The sequence below is a fragment of the Acinonyx jubatus genome, chromosome D3, assembly GCF_027475565.1.
Source record: "Acinonyx jubatus isolate Ajub_Pintada_27869175 chromosome D3, VMU_Ajub_asm_v1.0, whole genome shotgun sequence".
Lineage (NCBI taxonomy): Eukaryota > Metazoa > Chordata > Mammalia > Carnivora > Felidae > Acinonyx > Acinonyx jubatus.
In genome coordinates this window covers 35,078,564-35,095,939 of record NC_069392.1, presented here as the reverse complement: position 1 = coordinate 35,095,939, position 17,376 = coordinate 35,078,564, and the positions used below count along the sequence as shown (strand labels likewise).

Sequence of the window (17,376 nt, the reverse complement as noted above, 5' to 3'; positions counted from 1 at the left end):
TTCTTTCTTCGAATAACCAGTTCAGACCATCTCTTCCTTTAAGTGAGAGCCAAGATACCAATCATCTTTGTAAGCTGTAAAGCCAGTTCCAGCCTGTATTATGTCTGTCTTCTTAGAATAGTACAATGTGGACATTATGTACCATCTTCAGCCACGTGTTCCATGTATATTAGATTCATACCGACCACAAAAACACACACAGTTTTATATTCCTAGCAGCACTGAACACAGTGGTGGGTCTAATGGTTAGGTATTCAGTAATTATTGCTGTATGTAGAATAGAATGGAAAGTGATTTGCGGGCCTAGAACCTGATCCATTGACTACCCAAAGTCGCTTCTAAATAACTGTTTAGGGGCGCCTGGGTGGCTCAGTCGGTTGGGCGGCCGACTTCGGCTCAGGTCAAGATCTCGCGGTCCATGAGTTCGAGCCCCGCGTCGGGCTCTGTGCTGACAGCTCGGAGCCTGGAGCCTGTTTCAGATTCTGTGTCTCCCTCTCTCTGACCCTCCCCCGTTCATGCTCTGTCTCTCTCTGTCTCAAAAATAAATAAACGTTAAAAAAAAAACCTGTTTAATAATTCTCCCCTTGCCACGTTTCCTTAAAAGTGAGAATTTACTCAAAACCTCATGTACAGAATACTGTATATGAGTGTCCATGGTGTTTCTGTACCACACATACCTGTAGTAATAGGTTAGCATGCTGACCCTGGGGTTCTGTTAAAGGTCATATGTCTATTTTAAAATAATAAATTTTGAAAAAGTAGGTCCTTTTAATTCCATTATTGAAAACCTCTTCTGTCTCCTCTCGATAGAACACAGAGGGAATTCCTAAGTGAGGTGTCCCTTCCCCAAAAGTATGAAAAATAGTTTCAACCTTATGAATAAGATGAGGACAAGATGAGGTGATTCAGAGAAAATTCTTAATCTAATAACAACACATAGTAGGTCCTCAATATAATTGTTGAATGGTGAATGAAATGATTAAATCTTGGTAAATCTGTATATGTTTTATATACAATGTAATAAATTCTGTGTCACCCTTTTTCAAAACACAGACTTTCTACTTCTAACGTTGGAATAGGTTACCTGCAAACTACCCAGTCTTTTGTTCCTATATTGCAATAAGGAAACTTGCATTTCCTATCTTTGGGTTCTTTTCCTTTCTTTTCTTTTGAAAGAGTTTATGCTTTGTACGTATTTTCATTCTTTCCTTGGATAACAGCGGCCATTTCATCAGATCTTTGAGGAACTTAAACAATTGCTTAGCATGTATTTCTGTCTTCCCAATTTTTTAGTAAGTTTCAAGCAATGTAGGCTGTCCAGTAGTCAACATTCTAGTTAGCACATGTTGATCACACTCTTAAATCCTCACCCACTTGGAGATAACTGATATAACCTACTGGAAATTAAGGCTGTAAATTTTCAGGTAGGGATTTCAGTGTTGCTGCAATCAATACTTTGCAGATAGTGCTAACAGTTTTTCCTATGAAATATGTTGGCTAGTGGGTAGAAAATCAATGCCTGGGAATGAAAAACAGGTGTCAAGTTTGATAGGAACATCATGCATTTGATGTTTGGAGGCCAGAGGGTCCTGTCAACAAACACAGCAGTAATTCTGTCAGATACAATATGCGTGGAATTAATGAAAATGCCAGAAACAAAGCAGTCTGGACAGCAAGCCAGTTCTGCAAAAAGTCAGGGCAAAAAAAAAGTCTTCCTCTTGCATCCGTAGTGAGCACGTTCTAGAAAGACGATGTAGGAGAGTTACAGGGGAGGCACATTTGCGGTGCTGCAGGCTCTGATACAAAGAGGAAAATTAGGCAGAGGAGGAAGAGGTGGGCCTTACCATCAAAGGGACTGTAACAAGCATCTGGCAGGTGTGTGGAGATGTGGACAGTGAAGTTGACAGAGTGCCGTGGTTGAATTCAGGAGTTGCAGGTCTTTTTCTTTTCTAGTCTTTTCTAGGCTAACCAGTCTTGGTCTCATTCTGGAAATGATGAGGGCCTGAGTTAGCCAAGAAGATAGAAGGAGCGAGAGAGAAATGACTGATGACACGTTTATTACGTACGAAACACACCAGCTACATAATCATTGATGTCCTGCAGTAAAAAGAAAAAAAAAGGGGGGGGGGAAGATTCAGCTATTCAGTATTAGGGAACTGTTTGTCAATTTGATAAATGAAGGGGAAAATTTTAATATTTTTAAAAGAATAAAATTGTCTGTTACTTTTCTTCATAGTATTCTCTTATTGGAAAATGTAGAAGCAGCCCTTGAAAAATAATTAAAACTGGGGCACCTGGTGGCTCAGTCGGTTAAGTGTCCGATTTGGCTCAGGTCATGATCTCATGGTCCGAGAGTTCGAGACCATGTCCGGCTCAGTGCTAACAGCTCAGAGCCTGGAGCCTGCTTCGGATTCTGTGTCTCCTTCTCTCCCTCTGCCCCTCCCGCACTTGTGCGGTCGCTCTCTCTCCCTCTGAAAAATAAACATTAAAAAATATTAAAAATAATAAATTACTAAAATTAATTAAAATGATTATGAGAGACCAGTAAAATACATAGTTACAAAATAAAATCTATAAAAATCACGAATTCTGGAGCTACATTGCCTGAATTCAAATCGTGGCTCTGATGTTTATCTGTTGGTTATATAATCTTGGACAAGTCACTTAATATTCACACTTCAGTTTCCTCATCTGTGAATACATTATTATATTTAAAGCCTTGGAACAGTGCCTGCCACATGGTTAGTACAATATAAATGTTTGCTTTTACTGTCGTTTTCACTGCGATTCCCAGCTTTCCCATAATCTTGGAATAAAATGTAATAAAGAAGATGCCATTTACAGCCCTACTAAAAAGTATGCAATGCCTAGGACAAAAGCTAACAAGAAATGCTGTAATAAATGGAGGAAATCTTCATATTTTAAAGATGTCAGTTCTCCCAAAAGTAACTTTTAAATTTAATATAATTTCAGCTAAAATCCCAATAGCTTGTAGGGACTTGCAAAATACTTTTAAAGTTTATCTGGAGGATTATAGACATAGGAAACACATCCAAAAACTTTTGAAACAGAAGCATTCATGAGAGAGTGATATGACCCACACATATTAAAACATGTTATATAGGTATTGTAATAAAAATAATTACATTTCAGTGGGACAAAAACTAGGAAGTACAAACATATTAAATTTATGAAAGTAGCATTTCAAAGCTAAATAAATTTCTTAAATCTTTACTAATTTTCCAGGCTCTCAGAATGTACTTAGGAGGAAAAATCTTTTGTGCCTCAGATAATGGCTTCTTCAAGATGTTTGAGGATTTCTTCTTTTCAGATTCAATTTTGATGTTTATTACTGAGGCAGCATCCCATTATTTTTCTGTTGCTGATTGAACATCTCAAGTGTGAGACTATGTTTAGTCAACCGAAGTTATTAAAAAATACCCATTTCAGGGGCATCTGGGTGGCTCAGTTGGTTAAGCATCTGACTTCGGCTCAGGTCATGATCTCATAGTTCGTTGAGTTCGAGCCCCGCATCAGGCTCTGTGCTGACAGTTCAGAGCCTGGAGCCTGCTTCAGATGCTGTGTCTCCATTTATCACTGCCCCTCCCCGACTTGTGCTCTGTCTCTCAAAAATAAATAGATGTAAAAAATTTTTAAAAATACCCATTTCACTTGATTTACTACATTTCTCATTTTGAGAGATGAGTTAAGTGTATATGTAAATAAAGCAGTCTGAATTCTCCACTCTTATAGACATAGATCTTCCTCAACTTACAATGGGAGTCATGTCCAGATAAACCTCTCGTAGTTTGAAAATACCATAAATAGAAAATGCATTTAATACGCCTAAGCTACTGAATATCACAGTTTAGCCTCGCCTACCTTAAACGTGCTCAGAATGCTTACACTAGCCTACAGCTGGGCAAAGTCCTCTGACACAAAGCCTATTTTTACAATCAAGTGTTGAATAGCTCATGTAATTGATTGAATACTGCACTGAAAGTGACAAACAGAAGGGCCGTAAGTCTATCAGTGTTTAACCCTGGTGATCTCATGGCTGACTGGGAGCTGACGCCACTGCCCAACATCACGGGAGAGTATCTACTGCATATCCCGAGCTTAGGAAGAAATTAAAATTCCAAGTTCAAAGTAAGGTTTTTACTGAATGTGTATAGCTTTCCCGCATGGTAAAGTTGAAACATCTTAGGTCAAACCATCGTTAAGTCAGGGACAGTCAGTGTGCCTCCTATAATAGTATTGCAGATCTTTCTAGGTTCTAATTCTCTGATGACTTTTTTCTCAATCCAATTCAGAGTGGCAAAACTTTTAAATGAACGATGTTTTTTTGGGTTAAGTCTGTGGTGCTTTTTATTCTTTTTTTAATTTTTTTAATGTTTTTATTTATTTTTGAGACAGAGAGACAGAGCATAAGCAGGGGAGGGGCAGAGAGGGCGGGAGACACAGAATCCGAAGCAGGCTCCAGGCTCTGAGCTGCCAGCACAGAGCCTGACGCGGAGCTCGAACTCACAGACTGTGAGATCATGACCTGAGCCGAAGATGGATGCTCAACTGACTGAGCCATTCAGGCGCCCCCTGCAGTGCTTTTTAAAAGCTGAGTGTGAACTACTTGTAGCAGTGCACTTCCAATCTAAGCGAGAGGAGGTCTGGAAGAGCGACTGCACCTGCTAGAAAAGCCCACATGCCCAAAAGGTTATCTGGAACAGTCCTGAGTTAGAGCTGCATTGTTTTATGTTAGCTCTGGGTCACTGATGTTTACTCTTAATACTTTTGCACTTTTCTTCCCCCTCTCATGTGTTGCCATTGAAAGAACACGGAAAGAATTTGTACTTTGGAGATTCTTACTCTGTACTGAAACTATTTATGTATGACTGATGTAATGGACTCTGAGCTCCTTATGATTCATGACAATATGCTCATATGCCGTTCGTTGAATGACTGAAGATTTCCCCCCAAATGCTGCTTGTGAATCTTCAGATAGAATGAGAGGTGTAGCTACCTCTGCCTTCCCCCCTGACTCTAATAACATCTCTGTAATTTAGAATGAGGTTTGTTGTCACGTTAATCAAATTTTCATTGGTTTGAGGAGGAGGGAAACAGCTGCATGGGTTGATGAATGCAGGAAGCCTACAGTTTTAAAAATATATACTGGCTTTCTGGGATTTTCCCCCTTCTGCAGTTAGCTTCTCGAATTTTTAGCAGGTAACCATATTTCTAATCATAATATTGTCACAGTATTAGTAGGTTTTCCAGTGTTCATTTACTCAACCAAGTCTTTTTTTATCAGGAGAGTCTCCCTGTTTCCCCCCTTTTAATTCTGTGAAACTGGAAAGTGATTACAGTTATACACATAGCCAGAATTAGGGTATTTGCTAGAGTTAGTTCTAACAATGTAATCGGTGGTAAAACACGTCCTTGTAACACCTTGAAAAGGTCTTAATATTAATAAAGAGCTGCAACTACCTTCCTTAGTTTATTTTTTTACCAGAATTATGTTAGAGAAAACCGGATACATTTTATGATTTCATGCAACTCAGAATTACCAAATTCATAATTCTGTGAGTAGATTTTTAATACCTGTATTATTAGAACACACTGGATTTATTGTCTAGAAGCCAACCTTTGAAGTTAATAAAATGCAGTTGTCAGTGTTGCAAATACCCGTTAAATCTTGTATATTATTTTGTATGCATATAAACCATTCGTGAGGAAATGAAGCTTCATCAGAAATTCCGGGAACTTTTAAAGATTACTGTATTTCTCTCCTCAACAATTTGATACTTGTCCAATTCTGCTTCCTTATTTACATTAAAGGAGGGTTGATCTTAATCTTTTATTTCCACAAAGTTTCAAGTACAATTTTAGAATTACTCCTTTAATATTTAATTAATAGTTTTGCTTTAAAAAAAATATATATATATGTATGTATAACTGCTTGGAATACTGCTTAGAACATAAATATTCAAAAACGGTTGATATTCTCTTTAACACTGTTATTTAAACTGTGGTACTTGGCACATATTTAAACATGGTTAGATCTATATTGTTTTCCACGGTAGATACTCAGAGGTAGTGTGCAGTTTAGAAAAAGCTAGAAGAGCTGAGCCTGGGTGGCTCAGTTGGTTAAGCATCTGACTCTTGATTTCAGCTCAGGTTATGACGTCAAGGTTCATGAGTTTAAGCTCCGCAAGGGACTCTGCACTGACAGTGCAGAGCCTGCTTGGGATTTTCTCTTTCTCCCTCTCTCTCTGCCCCTCCCACACTTGCACTATCTCTCTCTCTCTCTCTCTCTCTCTCTCTCTCTCTCTCTCAAAATAAATAAATAAACTTAAGAAATAAAAGAAGGGGTGCCTGGGTGGCTCTGTTGGTTGAGAGTCCCAACTCTTGATCTTGGCTCAGGTCATAATCTCAAGGTTCATGAGTTTGAGCCCCACATTGGGCTCCATACTGACAACACGGAGCTTGCTCAAGATTCCCTCTCTTTCTTTCTCTCTCTGCTTCTCCCTCTCTCCCAAAGTAAGTAAATTAATTTTTAAAAAAAAATAAATAAAATCTAGAAGAGGCCTTGAGATTTCCTAGAGTTGTGGATACGCATACTCTGGTCAAAAAATGAAAAAAAACAGGGGCACCTGGATGACTCAGTCGGTTAAGCGTCTGACTTCAGCTCGGATCATGATCTCACAGCTTGTGAGTTCTAGCCCCGCGTGGGGCTGTGTGCTGACAGCTCAGAGCCTGGAGTCTGCTTCAGATTCTCTGTCTCCCTCTCTCTCTGCCCCTCCCCTACTCACACTCTGTCTTTCTCTTTCCTTCAAAAAAATAAATGAACATTTGAAAAAAACAAAGCAAAATGAAGGCCCCAATAGAAGAAGAAAAATATTTTGGATATATTGTCAACTGGACATATTACAAGGGGATAGAAGAAGTTAGGGTTAATAATTGAATCTTTTTTCATTCACAGCTTTACCGAAGAAGTAAGAATTTTCATGAGATGGCAAAAATTGAAAGCTTTAGTGGATAATTTCCTCATAAGTTGAGGGTTGGGTGCGTAGAGTGTGGGTGCCTCTCCCTCACTGACCATTTCTTTCCCATGTACAGCTTCCCTGGGCTCTGACATGCCTCCCACCTCTCCAGCTCAGGGCAGCTTCCTCTTGTCCTTAGCACCCTAGGGAGCGAGGTGGTAGTATCATTCCTACCCACTGCAATCCCTTCTTTTAGCTTTGGCCTCATGGGTAACCCATCCCAAGCTTCAGAACTGCAGCAGGACCTCTAGGAGGGTGCATAATCGCCCATGAGAAGTATGCTGTCTGGCATACTTTCTCTGAATGTGTACCATGTGTTTGGATGTGTGGCAGCCAGGCATGAACTTGCTCGCCTCATTTTCGGCCAGATAGTGTTTGCATTCGTAATTATTTTTTGGTACTTGGGTGATTCCCCAAAGGGAGAGCCAGCCACTCCTACTTCCTGTACTATGATTTGGTACAAATAGGTATAAGGTTGCCTCAGGCTAGCAGTCTGTGCTACCATTAAAATGATTTAGGAAGTCAACCAAGAGTTGACTTGGAGTTGACAGGATATACATCATGGTCATTGGTAGTGATAGAGTTTAAAAGAAAAGAACCACAGGTCTTTTTTTTTTTCTTTTAAGTTTTTATTTAAATTCCAGTTAACATACAGTGTAGTTTTAATTTCAGGTGTACAATATAGTGATTCCACACATATACAACACCCAGTGCTCATCACAAGTGCCCTCCTTAATCCCCATTCCCTTTTTCACCCATCCCCCCACCAGAAAAGAACCACAGGTTGTTTTGAGTGATACAGGTTTTCATAGGGGGAGGCAGGAAAAGAGTTAAGAGTCAGTCAAAAAGTAAAAGCGAATTTCTTTTCATGTGTTACCTTTTAATCTTAAGTTTTTCAGTTTTCACCGCTGTGCTCTGCTCTGCCCTGTTGCCACATGTTTATAACAGTGAACCACAATTGTGTGGCAGGAGAGCTATTTCTGTTCATTCTGGGCCTGAATGCAATGAGCAGTTCAAAGTTTCTTTCACCAGTTGATCTGACGAATATCGTTCATTTATCAATTCCCGCATCTGAGAGTTAATTTGCCATTGCTGATTTCATTCTACATCCCTTGGCTCAGCTTGATTCTACATATCAGAATATATCCATTTAGAAAAACATTAACTCCGCTAGGCGGCCATGAACCATTGATCGATAACATTTCTTTAGCATAGATTTATATGGCCTTGTAGTCTTGTCACTTTGGTTCAGTGCAATCTTGTCTTCTCGACTTAGCTAACATTGCTGGGGATAATGACTTTGAATTAATGCAGTTGTGTTAGCGGCTGGAAACTGACTGTCCTGCTACATCTTCTTCAGACTGATGTATGAAATAGCATATCCCATTTATTTGTGTACAACATTATAAACCACATCTGTGCCTCTGCTCTCCTGGCAAGGCTGGAGCAGCTGAAACCTGAGAAGATTTATACGGTGGTTTATCATCTTACCAGGTGATTTTCATGGCAACCTTCAAAGCTTAAACCAGGAGCTTAAAGTATTGCTCAGGTGTGGCTCATGGATTGGCTTAACTAATGCCTTGGACATCAGTTTACTCTTTCAGCCATTTGGGGCGATACGAACACACATACGACACTAGAGATGGGTCTTTGAATTTACTTAGGGGCATCTTAGGGTATGACCTTAAGTTAAATAGCCTGCATTGAAATGCCTTTGTTGTGACCAACTTAAAAGTGGCCCGGCATATATATCATTTTTAATACAGTGTGGTTATGTTTTTTGCCTTCTAAAATGTGTAGGTTGAAGTTCTTCATTATGTTTATGCACCTCTTAAGCCCAGGACCTCTTTTTTTTTAATGTTTATTTTTGAGAGACAGAGTGTGAGCAGGGCAGGGGCAGAGAGAGAGGGAGACACCCAACCGAAAGCAGGCTCCAGGCTCCGAGCTGTCAGTGCAGAGCCTGACATGGGGCTTGAACCCACGAACATGAGATCATGACCTGAGTCGAGGTCAGACACTTAACTGACTGAGCCACCCAGGTGCCCCTTCAGCCCAGGACCTCTTATGAAGACCCTGTCATTGTGCCATTATTAAGTTCAGTTTTGGCTGGTATTCTGCACCCCTGCAAGTCTCTGGCTTGAGACGGAGGGTAATTGTCAGCCTCGTTACTTTTTGTTGACTGAGATATGTACCACAGTATCTGGGGTATAATTGAGGCAAATTGTCTCTGACATAAGGGTGAAGTGAAAAGTATATGTCTGTAGTCTTTTATCTTTCGTTTAGCAGCTAGACACATGTTTCCTTCATGCAAAGGAAAGAAAATCACAAGAACCCATGCTTGTCTCTCTTTAGAACTCTCTAGAATTAGCTTGTCATGAAATGTAAAACTAATGTGCAGTTGTAAAAACTGCTGCCAGCTTTTTGCTCACTACTGCCTGATGGCTAAGTAGATTTGGAAATGAAAGGGGTTATTATAAAGTGATTACTGAATAGCTAGGTATGTCATTTTAAACAAGCAGCTAAAATCCCTCTGTTAGACATTCAGGCTGTATGTAGTCTTGTTTTGTATCATTCATATTTAAGACATGATTTTGATTGTGGAGGAGTAATCAAGCACTAGGGGTAATTTAAGAAAAAAAATATACTGGGTGATATTTCCTTTCATTCCTTATTAAAATACATTAGAATTTAAATGAGGCATTCTCTAAAATGTGTAACTATTAAGTATGTACCAAATATAAAAATCCAAATACCAGTTGACTCTAGTTCAGAGCTGAAAATTCTTCACTCGATTAAAAACTTACCTTCTTTTAAAACTCAAGTAAAACCTATTGTAAACTAATATATTGAAAAGGACATGTATCAAAGAATGAATGGTTTAAAAATTATAACTCTTAATATCTTATTACTGTGGGTTTCATATGGGAGTGTAAATGCCTTGAGGTATCTTCAAAGGAAAACCTAAAATCAAAACAAAATGAAGTTCAGCTAATGGGGTCTTTTCCTTTATTTCTCTCGTCCTTGTAAATGCTTTTCCTTGGAACCGCCATCTATGTTACTGGCTTGAACAGTCACATAACCTCCTGCCCTTTAACCTTGACCTTGAACTTCAGGTTTACCCTAAGTGCCATGCTGTGGACACTGTGGACTTCTGTGGACACTGTACAGGCAGAAAACAGATGCATCACGACCCAAGCCCTTCCCCCTTTGTCACTGTCCTGGAAAGACTGCCTTCGGTTTGAGTGATTTTCTTATTTGTGTATTTCCTGTCTCTTGTCCCATCCTTCTTTCCCATCCCTGACCATCTAATCAACTACATTTCATGGTTTGTGTTTCCAAGACGTGTTTCTCAGGTGGCCATTCTCCTGGTACAGGCTGAGCTTACCATTGCCAATAAAGTCCGCCTGTGGGACCTCTGACCTTGCACCCTTCCCCCTCCAGTCCATCCTCTGCTGGCCACAGGCTGGTCACCCATGTCTGCTTCACAGGCTCATCAGAGCTCCACTCCCTGTAGCAGGTCCCCTTATTCTTCACCGTCTCCAGGACCTTGAGTGACCTCATGGCTAGGACATGCAGCTCATCACCTCGTCACTTTGTTCAGGCTGCTTTATCAACTTGTTCTACCCTAGTAATAAGTGAGCAGATCAGATCTCAACTTATACTTCATGTCAAGCAACTGGATGCCTGTCTTACTGCAGTGCCTGACCCTGTCTCTTATTAATATGCCTCATATTTTCCTGGATCCCATTCTGTACCCAGGACTTTGCTAGTCAATGATAGAATTTCCCAATGTTAACTTGACACTTCTGTTTTAGTCTGCAATATAGACATGGCATGTGATCACCCGACATTGTGTCTTCATTTATCTGTGGTCCACTCTACCTGGATTATCTCTGCTTTCTATTATTTGGTCCTATACTAATGTCTTTTTTTTTTTTTAATTTTTTTTCAACGTTTATTATTTATTTTTGGGACAGAGAGAGACAGAGCATGAACGGGGGAGGGGCAGAGAGAGAGGGAGACACAGAATCGGAAACAGGCTCCAGGCTCTGAGCCATCAGCCCAGGGCCTGACGCGGGGCTCGAACTCACGGACCGCGAGATCGTGACCTGGCTGAAGTCGGACGCTTAACCGACTGTGCCACCCAAGCACCCCTGGTCCTATACTAATGTCTTGATAAAATATGCTTGCTATTGTGTTTTACATTAGAAGTAAGCTCTGTGTATAGTATGTTGATTTTCTTTTTTCCTTTTTTTTTTTTAGTTATGTTATATAGTTTGTTTGTTTGTTTATTTATTTATTTATTTATTTTACATTATCTATGTTTGGGGAATGGCTATTCTCTACTCCTGATGCTTCCATAGAGGGGAAAGGACTTGGTCCCTGGCCCTTGCCTGTCCTTCCTTTTAGCAAAGATAAATCCAGACACTAAAGTGGTAAAGACAGATTTTAATCATAAATGTACTGTTGCAATAGGGAAAAGAATCCAGCATGAATTAAACTCAACTTGGATTTGCTTCGAGATAATTGTGCCTTTAAAGGGAGAATGGAAGGGGTTGAGCAGGGGTTTAGTTGAGTCAGGGAAGCAAACATTTACAAAAATCTGGAAGGGTATGTTGGTCCATATGACACCCATATGGTTTGCCAACTGGTACTTATCCAGGTTAGGTTGGTCCCCTCCCCCAGAGGCTGGGACACAGGAGTCCTGTCTTCAGGTGTCACTGGAACAACCATCAGTTCTTTGGGCAGCCTTGAGTCTTCTCAGACAGGCACTTTAAGGGAGACAGGTTACCTAGGGATGCAGCCTTGAGTGTTTGTTCAAGTCTTTACAGGCCAAGGTGAAGCCTAGGGGAGGAAGAGCTCAGGGGAGCCTGGCTGGAGTTTGGTCACAAAATCTTTGTCCCTCTCACTGCTTTCCATGTGAGAAGAGGTGACTCAGAATGAGGACTTTTGAAAAAGGAAGTGAGAATATTTGGTCAACTTCTTCTGGATGTGGTCCTGAGGACACAGATATTCTTTTCTACAACCACCGATGAACTGACCTCCCCTAGGTTGGGGTTAAGAGTGTTTGGATCTCCCAGGGATGGAAGGGGGATGTGTGAATTTAATTCACAAAGCAGACTCCTAACTACAGAGAACAAACCGGTGGTTGCCAGAGGGGAGACGGTTGGTGGGATGGATGAAATAGATAAAGGGGATCAAGAGTACATTTATTTTGATGAACACTGAGAATTGTTGAATCATTATAATGCACATCTAAACTAATATCACACTCTGTTAATTGTACTTCAATGAAAAAAAAAAGAATGGGTTCGGTACACAACTGCAGTAATCAAGACAGTGTGGCATTGGCATAAGGAAAGACAGATCATTGTGATGGAATTGAGAGTTTAGATAACCCGTTGTTACATTTATAGTCAGTTTATTTTCTTTTTTTTAATACTTCATTTTTTTTAGGTCTATTTATTTATTATTGAGAGAGAGAGAGAGAGAGCGAGAGAGAGCAAGCACATGAGCAGGGGAGGGACAGAGAGAGAGAGGGAGAGAGAGAATCCCAAGTAGGGTCCATGTTGTCAGTGAGGTTTTTTTGATATGACAGTGAAAGCACAAGTGATGAAAGAAAAAATGTACTGGACATCATGAAATTTAAAATGTTTGTGTTTTAAAGGGCACCATCAAGAAAATGAAAAGACAATGTGCAGAAAGGGCAAAACTTTTTGTAAATCATGTCTGATAAAAGACTGGCATCTAGAATATATAAGGAACTCTTAGAACTCAATAAGAAGACAAGCCACTTAAAAATGGCCCAAAGATTTGCACAGACATTTCTCTAAAGAGGATATACAGATGACCAGTAAGCACAAGAAAAAGTGCTTAACATCATTAGCCAATAGAAAAATGAGAACCAAAACCATATGAGATACTACTTCATTGCTGTAAGAAAAAGGTAAAATAAAAAGGTGTATAAACATGTATACATACATACACACACACACACACACACACACCCCACATCTTTTATTCTTATTTATTTAAATTCCAGTTAACATATAGCCACTCTGGAAAACAGTATGGAGGTTCCTCAAAAAGTTAAAAATAGAACTACCCTATGATGCAGAAATTACATGACTAGATATTTACTCAAAGAATACAAAACATACTAATTCAAAGGGATACATGCATCCCTATGTTTATAGCAGCATTATCTATAATAGCCAAACTCCCCAAGTGCCCATTGACTGATGAATGGATAAAGAAGATGTGGGGTGTGTGTGTGTGTGTGTGTGCGTGCGTGTTACGAAATAGTACTCAGCCATAAAAAGAATGAAACCTTGCCATTTGCAATGACATGGATGATGTCTTTCCATTTTTTAAATCAGAAAATTGAGCTTTCTCATATTCCCTGATCCTTACTATGTGAAAAGTTTAGAAAAATAGCATTGCAAAGTCATAAAGGTGGGAAAATGGCATAACCCCACACAAAAACTTCTAGGGTAGCTAAAGTGCTAATAAGAGAGCAAAATCTGAAGAGATTTCAGCAGAAAAGTAAACTACATTTTATAAAAAGAACACTTTTTTTGAGTTTTTTGTTTAAGGGAACAGAAATCATTTCCAATTAGGTTATTTGGTTTCTTTCTTCTTACCTCTTTAAAATAAAAGAAACTGGTTCGTTTCTTTTCATGGTAGTTCCTCTGCCTGCCCTGCAATTACAATCCTGAGTAGGATGTTGGCAACCTGCAGTCCTTCTAGAACTGTGTGTTCTACCTTCTCGTTATTCCAGGTGTCCGTAGAAGATTAGAAGGATGGAAAACAGATTTTTAATTACAACCTTATCAATCATATGTGACTCTAAATTGGAGAAAGCTTTTTTTTTTTCCCCAAACAAGTTTTTGGTAAAAGCTAAGATGAATCCTAGGATAGTGATCAATCTAGCATAGTGGAGTGGTCTTTTGTGGAACCATTTGCCCAGACTCATAAACAACCTCAAACAGAAAACTATGCAATCATAAACAATCAGAAACACCAAATAGGAGTCTCAGAACAGGTAAAAATGTTTTAAATAATATGTATCTGCTTAGTAGTAACTAGAGAGGATGGTTCCTATTGGTGGAACTAAAATTGTATATGATTGACTTTTTTCCAACACGAATCACATTATTTCTGTAACCAAGAGTGAATGGTTGGGGTACTCTTTTGCTCTGGGTAAAACAGCACATCTAAACTCCCAAAGCTTTTTGTGGGCCTCACAGATTGATAAGGGTCAGAAGAGGTCAAAACCCATTCCAAACCAATTTTTGACAGTTCTGTAAAACTCTGTGGAAATAATTTTGCCTCCTCCTATTTTATGTAGTCTGAAATAAATACCAAGGAAGTCTTTTACTGCAGATTCATTTTTATTTCATACAAGAGTGTTCTTGTAAAGTTCATCTATAGGATGAATTGTAGTTTGTTCATTCCAGCTGCATCAAAACAATTGAAGATTCTAATTTTGCTGTAGACCGATAATGTTCCTTCTATCGGGATGAACTTGACACTTTGGAAATGTCACCAGGGAGCTCAGGCCAAAATATTGACAAGGTCAGGGATTAGTGGAAGCCATATTTATGGCATGACTTCTTTAAAGCAATAAAGTGAAACAGAGATACAAGTCAACACACAGAACTCGGAAGGGCTTTTTTGTAGAACATCAGTAAATACTTAAGAGAGGGAGCTGTTCCCTGGATTGACTTAGGAAAACAAAGTAACTGAGCTGGATGCCTATCATTTACTATTCTGTGTTAGTATCCTTTTATCAAATGTGTTGATTAGCAAATAGGTGTCTTATAAGGATAAAGCCTTCTTACTAGATGTGAGAGCAGTATTGAACAAACTTGGTTGTTATGGAACACAATAAAACATAATCAACATATGAATGGTAGAGTTTTGACCGTGTGGGTCTATGAATGTCTGTGAGTTTTTATTTTAACTAAGAAGAAATAGTCGTAAAAGGGTAAAAGGGATTGATTTTCAACACGTTTGAAAAGAATTAAGTTTGGAAGGATACTTTTTGGCAGATAAAAAGGTGACTATTACTGAGGACAGAGATATTTAATTTTGGAGGGAGAACCTATTTGGATTACAGCATATAGATTTGCCTGAATGGTGCATAAAGCAGGAATGATTCTTTTAAGTTTATTTGTTTGTTTTTTTACAGAAAGGCAGACAGGGAGAGAGAGAATCCCAAGCAGGCTCTGCACTGTCAGTATGGAGCCTGATGCGGGGCTTGAACTCGTGAACCATGAGATCATGACCTGAGCCAAAATCAAGAGTTGGATGCTTGACTGACTGAGCCACCTAGGTGCCCCAGAAAGTGGGAATCTGATAGTTGTGAGTGACTAATGAAAACATTTTGATTTTGGCTCATATGAGAAGAGAGCAGCAATTAGAAGTCCTCTGATTGATTCAGATGAACTGTCACATATGAAAGGCATCCTGGCAGTGCATGAGGAGCAGATAAGATTAGGGAGAAATAACTAGAATCGTACCTTTGTGAAAATGCAATTTTAGTGCTTTACGTGTATATATGAATATTGAAGTCTGATAAAGGCGTCAGTGGTATTAATTGGCTGAAAAAAAATCCACATACCTCTGTCAATATGCTACCTCACAGCACATTTATTTCTGTAGACCTGGTGTATCATAAGTTTTGAAATTTTTCACTAAAATGTCTTCCCTAAGAACTTTTAATATGTGTAGCATCTGATATGTATATATATATAGATAAATATCAGGTAGAAAGCGTATCTTTTTGATCATGTAACTTGCACATTTTGACTACCACGCGCGCGCACACACACACACACACACACACGCTGATTCAAACAAGGCCACAGCATACAGGTGTGCAAGCCCTGAATTGTGTAAACACACAGTGCCAATTCATAGCATAAGCTGCATAAATGTGCGTATTTTTTTGTGGCAGCTTTCCGGCTGATGACAAAAAGTGCTTTGAGGAAGAGGCGCTCTCTCTAATTTTCACAAAGATACCATATGGGCTAGCCATGGCCTTGGGCAGTTACCTTCCCCCGTGCTCTCCCTTACTGTGGCAGTCCCAAATTCAGTTTTAAACCTCCCTGTGAGTATCCGAGAATGAAAGAGAGTGAGGTTCAGAAGTTTGGGCAGGGGGAATGAATGTAACACCTGAACCATAAGTGTCAAAGCGCGGTGAGCACAGGCTTGAGACACAGCTTGCAGGACCCAAAGGTCAGGTTTCAGGGATGAAGGCCTTCTGCTGTGAAGCTGATGACACTTTGTGGGAAGAAGGCTTTGTGATGCTTCTCAAGTCAGAGGTCCCCATCCAGGGTGCCAGGATGTCTATCCAGGATGGTTAAATATTTTTTCAGGTTTATTTAGTAATTTTGAGAGAGAGAGAGAGAGAGAGAGAGAGAGAGAGGCAGGAACAGAGAGAGAGAGACAGAGAATCCCAAGCAGGCTTCATGCTGTTGGCACAGAGCCTGATGTGGGGCTCGAACTTACCAACTGTGAGACCATGACCTGAGCCAAAATCAAGAGTCAGATGCTCAACCAAATGAGCTACCCATGCACCCCCAGAATGGCTAAACCTTTAATGAGATATTATCTTGCCTCTCTCACGTCTGCTTAGTAATAACCATAGTCTTCCACCCATGAGAACCAAAGATCCACTATTCTCCAGAAAAGAAATTTCAGAGAGCCAACAACGTTTCCAGAATATTCATGGCTTCTCTATAGTAATCTTTTTTGAAGTTATAATATAACATTTGATAGAAACCAAAGAATATATGCAACCTGCATAAATTGTGTGGCATAAGAACAATGGACACCTCAGCTTAAAAGCAGAACATCCCTAGAAACTCTGCATCTAATCTAACTGCATGCTTCTTCCCATTGCATCCATCTGCCTCCAGGTCAGAGGTGACTGGTGTCCTGAGTTTTCATGTCAAGTCTTCCTTTGCTCCTGTCTTACTTGGTTTGGTTGTTTTATCACATCTGTATGTATGCTTAAACAATTGTATTTTGCTTTTTTTTTTCAGTTTTATAAAACTATATCCCAGTGGTCTTCTGTGACTTGAGTTTTGTACCAGTTCTGTACTTCTAAGGTTCATTTTTGCTTTTTTTCATTTTCTCTACCATGTAACTTTCTTTTTTTCTTTTTAATTGTTTTAACGTTTTTTTTTTTTTTTAATTTATTTTTGAGACAGAGAGAGACAGAGCATGAGCAGGGGAGAGGCAGAGAGAGAGGGAGACACAGAATCTGAAGCAGGCTCCAGGCTCTGAGCTGTCAGCACAGAGTCCGATGCGGGGCTCAAACTCACAAACT

The 17,376-nt window shown here is 39.6% G+C and overlaps 1 protein-coding gene across 6 annotated transcripts in view; it reads left to right on the top strand.

Moving 5' to 3' along the window:
* The window catches only part of PTPRM (protein tyrosine phosphatase receptor type M), a 787,775-nt gene that overhangs the window by 446,430 nt on the left and 323,969 nt on the right, over positions 1-17,376 (top strand). The gene's annotated exons all lie outside the window — the stretch shown is intronic.